At 36.4% G+C, this 11730-nt stretch overlaps 1 non-coding gene across 1 annotated transcript; it reads left to right on the top strand.

Annotated features, from left to right (window-relative positions):
* Positions 1 to 817: 817 nt before the first annotated feature.
* LOC126021067 (U1 spliceosomal RNA) lies at positions 818 to 981 on the top strand. Its single transcript, XR_007499681.1, has one exon. It is a non-coding gene; the product is annotated as a U1 spliceosomal RNA (small nuclear RNA).
* Positions 982 to 11730: the final 10749 nt, after the last annotated feature.

The following is an 11730-nucleotide window of genomic DNA, read 5'->3' as shown; positions in this document are numbered from 1 at the left end:
TCTGATATCAAGATCTTTAATCCATTTTGATTTAACCTCTGTTCATGGTGTTAGATAGAGGTCTAAGATCACATTTTTGCATGAGGCTGACCAATTTTTCCCACCACCACTTTTTGAAGAGGCATTCCTTGCTCCATTTTGAGTTATTTGACCCTTTATCAAGGGTTAATTGATTATTTGGAGATCAAGGGTATGTTTTTATTCCAATACTGTTTTAATGACTATTAAAAAAAGTGATGCACATAAAAAATGCTTCACACCACTAATTATCAGGGAGATGCAAATCAAAACAACAATAACATATCTCAAGTCACAGAGACTGGCACAAATCACAAAGAACAAGAAACAACCAGTGCTGGTGTGGATGTGAGCAGAGAGGAAATCTCATTTACTGCTCTTGGGAATACCATCTAATCCAGCCTTTTTGGAAATTAATATGGATATTCCCCAAATACTGAACATTGAGATCCCATATGAACCAGCAATACAACTACTAGAAGTATACTCTAGGAACACAAAATCACAATAAAAAGTGTCCTCTGCACTCTTATGTTCATTGCAGCACTATTTATAATAGCCAGTATCTGAAAATAACCTAGATGCCCAACAAAGGATGAGGGACTAAAGAAATTGTGATACATTGACACAATGAAGCTATTAGGAAAAATGAAGTCATAACATTAGCCTATACTTAGATAGACATAGAGACTATTTTGCTGAATAGCACGAGTCAGAGGGAGAGAGATAAGCACAGAATAGACTCACTCACCTGTGAGATTTAAGAAAAAGAGAAGACAGTATGGATATAATGACCAGAATATTTACCTGGCAGGGGAGATACCATGGTCACGAAGGTGGTTTCCCCAGGGTGAGGCTCACCCATTGCACTCCAGATGTGCTGATCCCTGCAATTTCCCCAAATGTGGGAAACTCGACTGCATAATTTGTGGTAGTGGGGGACTGCATTCGGGATTTTCCCTGAAAAAAAAAATTACCAGAGAGACAATAGAGATGAGGACTAGATGAACCAACCCATGAAATCAAGCTTACCACAAAGAGTGGTGAGTTCAGTTAGAGAAATAACTGCTCTAACAACTACCATGATAATCATAATGAGAGGAGATAGAGATAGAGAGAGAAAGAGAGAGAGAAATAGAATGCCTGTCTCAAAGACAGGCAGGGGTTGGAGAAGAAGAGAGATGGGGGAACATTGGTGATGGGAATGTTACATTGGTTTAGGGTGGTGTACATTTGATGACTGAAACCCAACTACAAACATTTTTATAACCACAGTGTTAAAATAAAGAAATCATTTTTCAAAGTATGTTATTGAGATAAAAATATATTGGTCAATAGACTAGAATACAGAGTCCAGAATTGTATCTTTTCAATTATATTTAATCAGTTTTATGATTAGTAAGCCAACAACATCACTTTAATTAATGGTGTTGGGAAAATTGAATTGCCAGATGCATTGGAATTTAACTTACGGCCAGAAAAATAGGTCAGCAGGTATGGCTTTTGATTGCATATGATTAACACATATTTGATCCTGACACTATATATGATTCCTTGAGCCCATCCAAGAGAACAGAGCCAGTAGGAATCCATTAGCACTGCCATGTGTGATCCACCCCACCAAAGTAATATATCAAGTCACTATTTTACACTATAAATAACTGACTAGAAATGATTTAAATTCAGATTAATTCACAAACCATAAAATGGATAATTAAAATTCTTATATTAAAATATATTGACTTTCACGAGAAAAATCAAGATTTCATTACATTAGTAAGGAAATAAAAGCAAAAATAGGTAAATGGAATTACATTGAATTAAAAGTAGCTACACAAAGACTAAAATAAAATAAAATTGTCCTACTACATGATAGAATATAGAAACACCATACATTTAATTTATGTCACAGTCTAGTCAGATCATAAGAAATAGGAAATTACTTTCAGGGTTTCTTCTGGTCCCACTTATCAATTTCTGGAAGTTGGTGATTTTAGCAATAATACATTTGTGTCTCCGTAACCAATTTAACTAAAACTATATCTTTGACATAAACTGGACTAATTAGAGTGTATAACCTAGGAATTAATGATTTGAAAAAAATCACAGGAGACAAGACGTTTGGGACCAAGTTACATGTGGCAGAGTTCTTGGAAGAAAGCCAGTTAAGTGTGATGCAGAGAACCTTGAAACTTTCCTTCCTAAATCATCTTTTCCTTTGAATCTAAGAGATATTTGAGTTGTTCCAAAAATTGTCTTTTTCTTGGCTCTTGCTCCTCAGAATTCTGCCAAGATAATTTTCTTTTCCTTGTACTAAAATAACACAAAGGTTAAATTAGAACTCACAATTTAATAGAAAGTATGAGATTATACAAACATTTCTCACAGCAAAAGATGGGCCTGAGTACTCTGGGAATAAATGGTGTGATAATCAAAGGAAAATGATTGTTTATTAACAGCTAAGAATATAAAGTAGATATTGGAAAGAAGAAACGCTAAGACACTTGTCACAAACATGGAGGTGAACAATGTTTTAAAAATAATTTTTATTGTGATCAAAGTGAATTACAAGTCTTTCACAGTAATATTTAAGGTACAGAGTGACAAAGGATTAGGGCCATTCCCACCACCAGTACTGTCCTCCCTCCAATAACATGCAGTCCGTACCTCCCTGCTTGGACTTGGACTGCTAGTGTTAGAGGTCTCCTTGGTGTATAGTTGGTGAGATTGGGTATCAATTCTGGTGTCATTGACTTTGAGTTTGGTGCTTAAGTCTGATCATTTTTTTATTTCCACTCAATGTTCATGCAACTGGTTGTTCTTGGTTAAAAAGCTTATTTTATTGAAACCATTGTGATTTACAAAGTCCTTCATAGTTGAGTTTCAGACATACAATGAAGCAGGGCCAATCCCACTACCAGTGTCCATTTTCCTCCACTAATGTTCCCCAAATGATTCCCATACCTCTCACCCAGCATGCTAGTATAACTGGCACATTTAAATTTAGATTGTTAAAGTTTGGGCCTCTGGATTCCATTGTTTATGTTTTTGGCCTATATATTTATTTCTGTCTTTTTTTTTTAACAGTACCAATGCACCTTAAACCACTTAGCCCCTGGCCCTCATTCTTTCATATTTGTGTTTATCAGTTTATTATCTTCTCAGTTTTCCACTCAGTTTCTTTTCTTTTCCATGGTATACTCTGGAGAAAGGTGTTCCAGACAACTCCCATTTAGATGATTGTGTTTTCTTTATGCAGTTATTCTAATACACATATAAGTGATATTGTTCTGTATTTATTCTTCTGGCTTATTTCATTTGACATAATGTCTTCTATTTCTATCAATACTGCTGCTAATTGCATGATTGCAGTACTCTTACAGCTATGTAGTATTGTATATATGTGCCACGTCTTCATGATCCACTTGTCTGTTGTTGGACATCTAGGTCCATTCCAAATTTTGGTTATTGTACTGAATAATGCAATGAATAGCAGTGTGCGTTTATCCTTTTGGATGAATGTTTTTCTGTCCTTGGGATAGATACTTAAATAAAGGATTTCTGGTTTGTATGGCAGCTCAATTTTGAGTTTACTGAGAACCCTTCATCTGGTTTCCATAGGGATTGTACCAGGCAGCATTCCCACTAGCAGTTGATGCGAGTTCCTTTCTCACCACACCCCCAACAACAGAGATAGTTTCTATTTTTTTCATGTGTGCCATTTTCACTGGTATAAGATGATATCTCATTGTTGACTTGATTGGAATTTCCTTTATCAGTGGTGATGAACATTTTTTGTCTGTTTGCCATTTGTTGGTTTTCTTGAGAGAAGTGTCTGTCCATTTTCTCTTCCCATTTTTTGATGGGGCTTTTAGGTTTTGTGGAGTTAACCTTTGTGTGCACTTTGTATATCCTAGATATCAAACCTTTATATGATGTGTTGAGTAAAAACTTTTTCTCCCATTCAGTTAGATGTCTTCTAATTTTAGCCCATGTTTCATTTTGTCATACACACTTTTTAAATTTTGTTTTGTTTTTGGGCTACATTGTTGATACTCAGGAGTTATTCCTGGCTATAAGCTCAGAAATCGCTCTTGGCTTGGGGGACCATATAGTTCGTTGGGGGATCAAACTGCTGTTCCTAGGCTAGCACTTGTAAAGCTTTACCACTGCTCCAGCCCTATACACAGTTTTTTTTTTTAGTTTGATATAGTCCCATTTATTCAGATTTTATGTTTTAGCCTTTGCAATTGGCATCCTATCGTCAAAGATTTCTTTGAGGTCTAAGTCATGAAATGTTCTGCCCATGTTTTCCTCAATTAATGTTATGGATTCAGGACTAATATCAAGGTATTTATTACTTCTGTATCTGTGTTCAGATATTGCTCTTGGCAGGCCCAGGGAACCATATGAAACACCAGGGTTAGAACCTGGTTTCGTCCTAGGTTGGCAGCATACAAGGCAAAATGCCCTTCCGCTGTGCCATTATTGCTCTGGCCCTCATTTTTTACCTTTTAGTTGGTGATTTTAAGCAATTTTCTTAAGGGTATTTTTTGAGATTTGAGGGCATTTATCTGTCATTGGTCTTTAGTGTTCTGTTCTATTTTGTGTTTTACTTTTAATGAAATTTTACTTTTTTTTTTTTTTTTTTTGGTTTTTGGGACACACCCTGTGACGCTCAGGGGTTACTCCTGGCTATGCACTCAGAAGTTGCTCCTGGCTTCTTGGGGGACCATATGGGACGCCGGGGGATCGAACCGCGGTCCGTCCTAGGCTAGCGCAGGCAAGGCAGGCACTTTACCTCCAGCGCCACTGCCCGGCCCCAGAATTTTACTTTTATTGTTAATAGAAATCCTTTAAACATTTCTAGCAAGAGAGGCTTAGTTTGAGAAAATCTTCATTTTTTTTATTTTTGAAAGTACATTTTTCTCTATTATGTCTAAAAAAAGTCTTCAAATTTATATAGTATACTTTAATGACAATTTTTGTCTTTGAGTATTTTGAGTATGTTATTAAAGTCCCTCATGGCTTGTAGAGTTTCTGATTAGAAATCTGATGAAAGCCAGGTAGATATTCATTTACTTTGCCTTAATTTATTCCCTTAGATGCCCTCAGTATCTTCTTGTTTTGAACTGATAGTTTTACTAAAAGACTCTGCATTTACATAACTCGACAGTCTTTTTGTATATATGCATAGGTCTTGGAAAATTTTTGCATTTAGTTATATATTCATTTATTTTTTATTTTGGGCCACACTCGGTGACACTCAGGGGTTACTCCTGGCTATGGGCTCAGAAATTGCTCCTGGCTTGAGGGGCCATATGGGACGTCGGGGGATTGAATCACCACGGTCTGTCCTGGATCAGCCATGTGTAAGGCAAAAGCCCTATCACTGCGCCATAGCTCTGGCCCCGTCTATTGTAAAGGTACAATTTCAAGTATATGCTATAGCACAAATCTCAAATACAACCCTGGACTATGTTCCAATATATTTCTACTACAGGCCCTATTATGGTCAACAGTCCCCATCACATATTTTTCTCTCTTTCTGGTAACAACAGTTCTGCATTCTGTGTCTCCACACGTTTATTTTTATAGTTTGGTTTGCTCCTTTTCTTTTCTTTTTAATTAATATCTTTATTTAAACACCTTGATTACAAACATGATTATAGTTGGGTTTCAGTCATGTAAAGAACACCCCCCTTCACCAGCCGCAACATTCCTTTCACCAATGTCCCAAATCTCCCTCCTTTTCTTCATTTTTCTGTAACCTGTGTATGCATGAAAGAATGTGGTACTTGTCTTATTCCTTCTGACTTATTTTACTTAATGTTACCCTCTCTAATTCTATCCATGTTGTTGCAAAAGGCAATATTTTATTTTTCTTCTTTGTATAGATAAACCATCTTTTTATTTATCAGTCATGGAACAATTGACTACAGTAAATATTACTACAATGATCATAGGTGTACATATATTTTGACTTGGTGCTTTTATATTTTTAGATATAAATGAAATTGTTGTGAATAAAATTTCTATACAACATAACAAATTATATATAAATACATATATAGAAATATATATGCATATATACATCTACAAGACCCAAAGGCTCCTCATGCTGATTCATGGCCAACCATTAGTTCTGAGAAAAGAGCCATTGAGTGTGGCCCAACCCCAACATTACCTCCCACCACCTCAGGGGGAATAAAAGAAAAGGGGTCATGCATAGCAAATGTTCCAAAAGCCCTGTTTTAAGCCAGTAAGCTCTTCTTCCATGTCTTCTAACTTTCCAATAGTTTCCATTCAGAAGCTTTTAGCTCTTCTAGTTTCCTGAAATAATTATTAGCACAACACAGAGTAGAAAAGTCCATAAAGTCATCATAGTTATTCCATGTATATGCCTCCAGCTCAGAAAATCTAGCAGTGTTGAATCTAGCAGTCAGAATGGTTTGAATTATATTTCCTCCTGCCCTCTTTCCCCAAAGCCACTGCCCCTCTGCTGACCTTCAGAGTCTCCCTGTTCTACCTGGCTACTGTGTTTGTTCTGGTGTTGGGATTTATCGGGGCTGGGAGAATGGAGCTGCCAGTTTCCAGGCTCTGTATAAAGCTTCATCATTATGTTGGACTGAGCAGGGGAAGTTGGCACTGGCCTCATCTGTTTAAAACTTGACTGTCCCTTTTCAGCGAATTTTTCCTATGAAAATTATTCATGACCTGGAATGAGACCATGTTTCCTCTAGAGAAATTTTACATTTGCTTGTGCCAGGTACTCCATGGTTGGAATGGGTTTGGGAGCATTGAGGACTAAGATTTCAGGACTTGTTAGCCACACATGGCACAGTGTAAGTTTAAACTAAAGTCCACATGGTGACAGGTATCTGGCTATAAATTTTTTTAAAATGCTATAATACAAATCTCTTTATCCTCAATCTAAATCTCGCCAGACCAAGACAGCCGGCAAACCTAGATATATCAAGATAGGTAAATCATTCAATTACTGCTGTGCTTGGTATATTTTTCTTATTTTATTCACATTTTCTCTAAGGATGTATCTTTTTCAAAGTCCCAGTTTATAAGGAGAATATCAATCCCATGTCCTCATTTCTTAATTTCCTGTTTTCCAAATTCTTATGTAAGTAAGGAGTAAAACCCAAGTTTCTCTGTTATGAAGGTCAGCACATATCTAGAGCTATCCTAGGAAGTTTTTATGTTCACGGATTTTTTTCCACTTATGATTTGTTTTTATGCTTTTGACAACGTCTTGAAACAAAAACAAAAACTATTGATAATGAGGATCTGGGGAAAAAACTCTTCCTACCTGTCCCTGAGGACCAGTGTGTTAAGCAGCTCTGTGTCACCAGGTACAAGCTTTGCTGGGAACTACTCTTGTCTTCCACCTTTCCTCCATACTTTGCCTTCCCTTCTTCTCTGTTCCCCCCACTTTTACACAAAATAGAGTTTAGGTTTGTATGTAAAATTATGTGGTGCATTTTTTAACCTTCTGTATTTGTTGTTTATCATATCTGCCACATGATGACTGGAAAATGGTCTATATTAAATCCTAGTCTAGAAATTAGTGTTCATGGAGCTATAACCTAAAATAGAATAATTTTTCTATAGGAAATGACATGTTTCCTAAGTTATTTAAGGAAACAACTAAGACTTAGTTTGCCAACTAATACAAAAAGCAGCTCTGTTTAGAAATATACTGCAGAAAGATAGTAACATGGGTTAAGGCTCTTCCCTTGCAAGGAGTCTACTCAGATTTGAACTCCAAAACCACTCCAGGTACCCTCAAGTACCTGTAGAAGGTATTCCTGAGCTCAGAGCCAGAAAGACATAAGCCCTGAACAACACTTCTAAGTATGGCTCTCAAACAAAAACAAAAAATAAAAAAATAAAATGTAAAAGTAGTATACTTCACACTTATGCAAATAATAATTATGAACTCAAAAGCACATATATTTCCTTTTTGGTCAATATTGAGCTACAGGGGCCAGAGTGTTGGCACAGTGGTAGGGCATTTGCCTTGCACACAGCTGACCTAGGACAGACCACAGTTCAATCTTCTGGCGTCCCAGATGGTCCCCAAGCCAGGAGTGATTTCTAATTTCATAGCCAGGAATAAACTCTGAGTGTGCCCCCCCAAAAACAAACAAACAAAAAAATTGAGCTACAAAATACTTTCTAAAAAGGGTGCTTTACGAAGAATGACTCGGGTTGGACAGACTGGTATGCCTAGAACCCAGAGTCAGTCTTATACCAATAAACTTCTGGGGTGAGGCCTTTTTGTAATCAGGTCAAGGATTTTTTTTTTTTCCATTTTCCCCATTTTTCTGGACCTGTGCAAACAATGGCGATAGCCACTATCACACCTTTACTATATTTTTTACTCTTATTCTTTAAGGGAAAAAATACAATTTACTGAACTTAAAAACAAATAATTGTAGTAGAATGCCTGTCTTGAATACAGGCAGGGGATGGGAAGGGGGGAGGGGGTAATGTTACACTGGTGAAGGGGGGTGTTCTGGTTATGACTGTAACCCAACTATGATCATGTTACTTAAATAAAAAATATATTAAAAAAGGGTGCTTTAAATGTTTTCAAATCTATAGACATTTTAAATTTGTTAATACTTGCAAACTTGTAGACATTTATACACTAATTCATTGTTATTTCAGAAATAATCTTGAAACTATACTAATATATGATATACAAGTATCATGATGATACTATTCTAGCTTCAAGTTCAAAATTTTAACAGACTTCAGGTAAAACAGTGTGCATTTTCTGAAAAGCTTATGATTTGAGCCTGGTATTTGATTCAAGAACTTTTAGATTTAGAATAAATTATAAATATTTAAACACTTAGGCTTTTAACTTTAGAACGTGTGATTTCTGCTTACTCTGACTATGAAATGCAAGTGGTAGGTCTATGAATATGCAGCTTTAAAGTGTCAAAGGTCCTTTATGAGTTAGCATTTGACTAAATTTTGTTTACTTTTTCTAATCTTTGAACTAATGAAGAGATAGAATGAAGACAGTTATTTGAAATGTAATGGCCATGTACTGAATTAGTTTGAAACAATAAGGTAGGTTCATCATGCAAAACAAAAGTGGCATAAACATTTTTATATAGTTCTTACTCTATGTGTGTTGGGTTACACTTTATTTTACCTAAAACAAAGATTATCCCTGATTCCTTTGTATGTTTGTTTACAACTTGGATTTACCCCAAAACAGAGATTGTCTTACTTGTAAACCTGGGTGGGACTGGCTCAGGATAGCCTGAGCTACCTGTCCTTACTGCCCCACCCAGGGCTGGTCTCTGAACTCAATAAAAATGGCATTTCTGACAGACAGCTTGCTCTCCATACTAGGTAGAAGATGGCCAGACTATCCATGGTTCACTTTCAGCCTGGTCTGGATTATTTCTTTGGAGACCCTGATTCAGACTTATTCACTTGGAGTTGGAGATATGACACGTGGGGTGATTTAACATAAATGTTTCCCACCTAAACTAATAAAGTCATCACAATTTCCATATTTTATTCTAACTTCAAGTTGGAATGATCCTTACTGTACTATTTCCAGTATTTGCAGCACCAATATGGACCACAGTGACAATTAGTGTTTCTGTTAATAGTAAATTAGCAGTTTTCCTAAGTAATTTAGGGCAAAAAAATTTACATATCAGGATTGGAGAGATTGGAGAGTGGGTAGAGTGCTTGCCTTGCACGTGGCCAACCTAGGTTTGCTCTCTGGCACCCCCTATGGTACCCTGAACCTGCCAAGGTGTTTCCTGAAAACAGAACCTGGGTCAACCCCTGTGGATGTGACCCCCAAACAACAAAAAATGTGTTTTTTTTTTTTTTGCATGCTACTGCTTAAACCATATAAAACTTGTACCACAGATTTTGAATTCTGAGCAAAATAATTTTAATTACCTCTACTTTTTATATTAAAATACTAAAAGTGTAACTTTTTTTCATTGCCTACCAGTCAAATTATTTAGTACTTGCATTGTTTTGGAGAGTTTTGTTTGATTCTAAGTAACCATTATAAGATCTTCTATGAACATTTGGGGAAAAAGTAATGAGAGTAATATATACAAAATTTAGAATCATTAAAAAGTTTTATACTTAAAATAAAGGAAATACAGAATTGATTTTATACATGCTGTGAGAAATGTCTGTGACACTATCAGTCACAGACTGATGACTAATACTTTGGTGACTTATTTAGGGCATATTTATAGGAGAGGCAAATGAGGGAGTAGATTTGAGAGTAAAATAAAGGTACTAGCCATTCAGGGCCAGGAGTAGAGTTTCATATAAGAACTTCTAGCACCATGACACATGGCAGTAAAGTGAGGGTCAGTGGCTAGCCACAGGAAGAAGAGAAATAATTAATTTTGAAATGGAAAAAAATAATTTTGCAACACTTCCAATGTGACATCGTGGTTACAAGCAGAAATCAGAAGAGAATTAAGTGGGCCATGGCTTATTGCTTTGTGAACATTGAGATAATTGAAAAAAAAAAAGAGAAGATAGCTAGTTTTTCATTTAAATTTTTAATGCATTCCTAATTTTAAAGCTGTTTGTAACAGAATTTTGAACAATATTCTAATTCCAAACTACCATTAGTATCAGTGTCCTTCCACTAAATGTCCTCTCCCTCTTGCTTTTCTGTTAATTGTTGGAGTTTCAAGGTAAAAAGGAGTGATGAAAAGTACTCAATAGAGCAGAGAGCTTGAGAGCTTGAGTAACTAAATTTTCTTTGATTCCAGCAGTCAGGGCTGGCACTGGCTTCATCAAGAGCATGTTTTTGAAGATAAATGTAAGATAGAGTTAATTGAATATAAAGTTGATGAAACTAATCGTGGATACAGTGAAGAAGTAATTAGTGGGGTGGTTGGAATAGCAGGAAGAGAGTAGATCAGAGAAACAGATGGAAAAAGTGATTTTGAATCACCACAATGGGATTTTAGTGTCTGGTATTGGTAGAAATGAGCTTTCTTTTTGATTAAGCAAAGGAAGAGAGCTAGCTAGTACGCAAGAAGTAGAGATTTAGAGTTCAAAGGACAGAATAAAGAAGCAGAGGGTCAGAAGGCAGAAAAGAAGAAGGGGTAAGAGGGAGGCACTAAGGAGAGAAGCTAAGAGCAGGACTGTAGGGAGGAGATTCAATGTACTGTTTTTTTTTTCTTCAATAAAGTGTTACTCCTGGCTAGAATAGTTTGATTTCAAAAGTTTGAATCTGCTGATATCTGTCATAACTTAAAGGGACTCAGACATGTCTTTAGAGGTCTCTGAAGAAATTTTAGTAAAACACACAGAAAAATCCCTAGAAAAGCCCCCCCTCCCTTTTTTTTAGAAGAGAAGAAAGAGGACTTTGATTTGCTTATATCATTGATCTATCTTCCCCTTGGCTTGATTTAGAACCTGTGAAAGCATCCCTGTTAGAAATAATTCATTTTTGCCAGGAAGGAGTGGAGTGAGTGCTTTGGAGAAATGCATAGAGGTCCTTCAGTTTGACCTAACTAGTATCCACAAAGCTGAACAAAGCTGAATAGAGAAGGTGAAGAACAGAAAGAACAGGGCAGACCAGTGGCTGCTGCCCCAGAAAGGATAGTTTGCTTCCTCAAGCCTCTTTTCACCAACTCCCCTGTGTCTCCTATCTAAATTAAATAGAGAGAACTTCAGTCAAGC

The sequence above is a fragment of the Suncus etruscus genome, chromosome 10 (genome assembly GCF_024139225.1).
Source record: "Suncus etruscus isolate mSunEtr1 chromosome 10, mSunEtr1.pri.cur, whole genome shotgun sequence".
NCBI lineage: Eukaryota > Metazoa > Chordata > Mammalia > Eulipotyphla > Soricidae > Suncus > Suncus etruscus.
The sequence above is the reverse complement of the archived record's forward strand: the minus strand, read 5'-3'. Positions and strand labels throughout refer to the sequence as shown.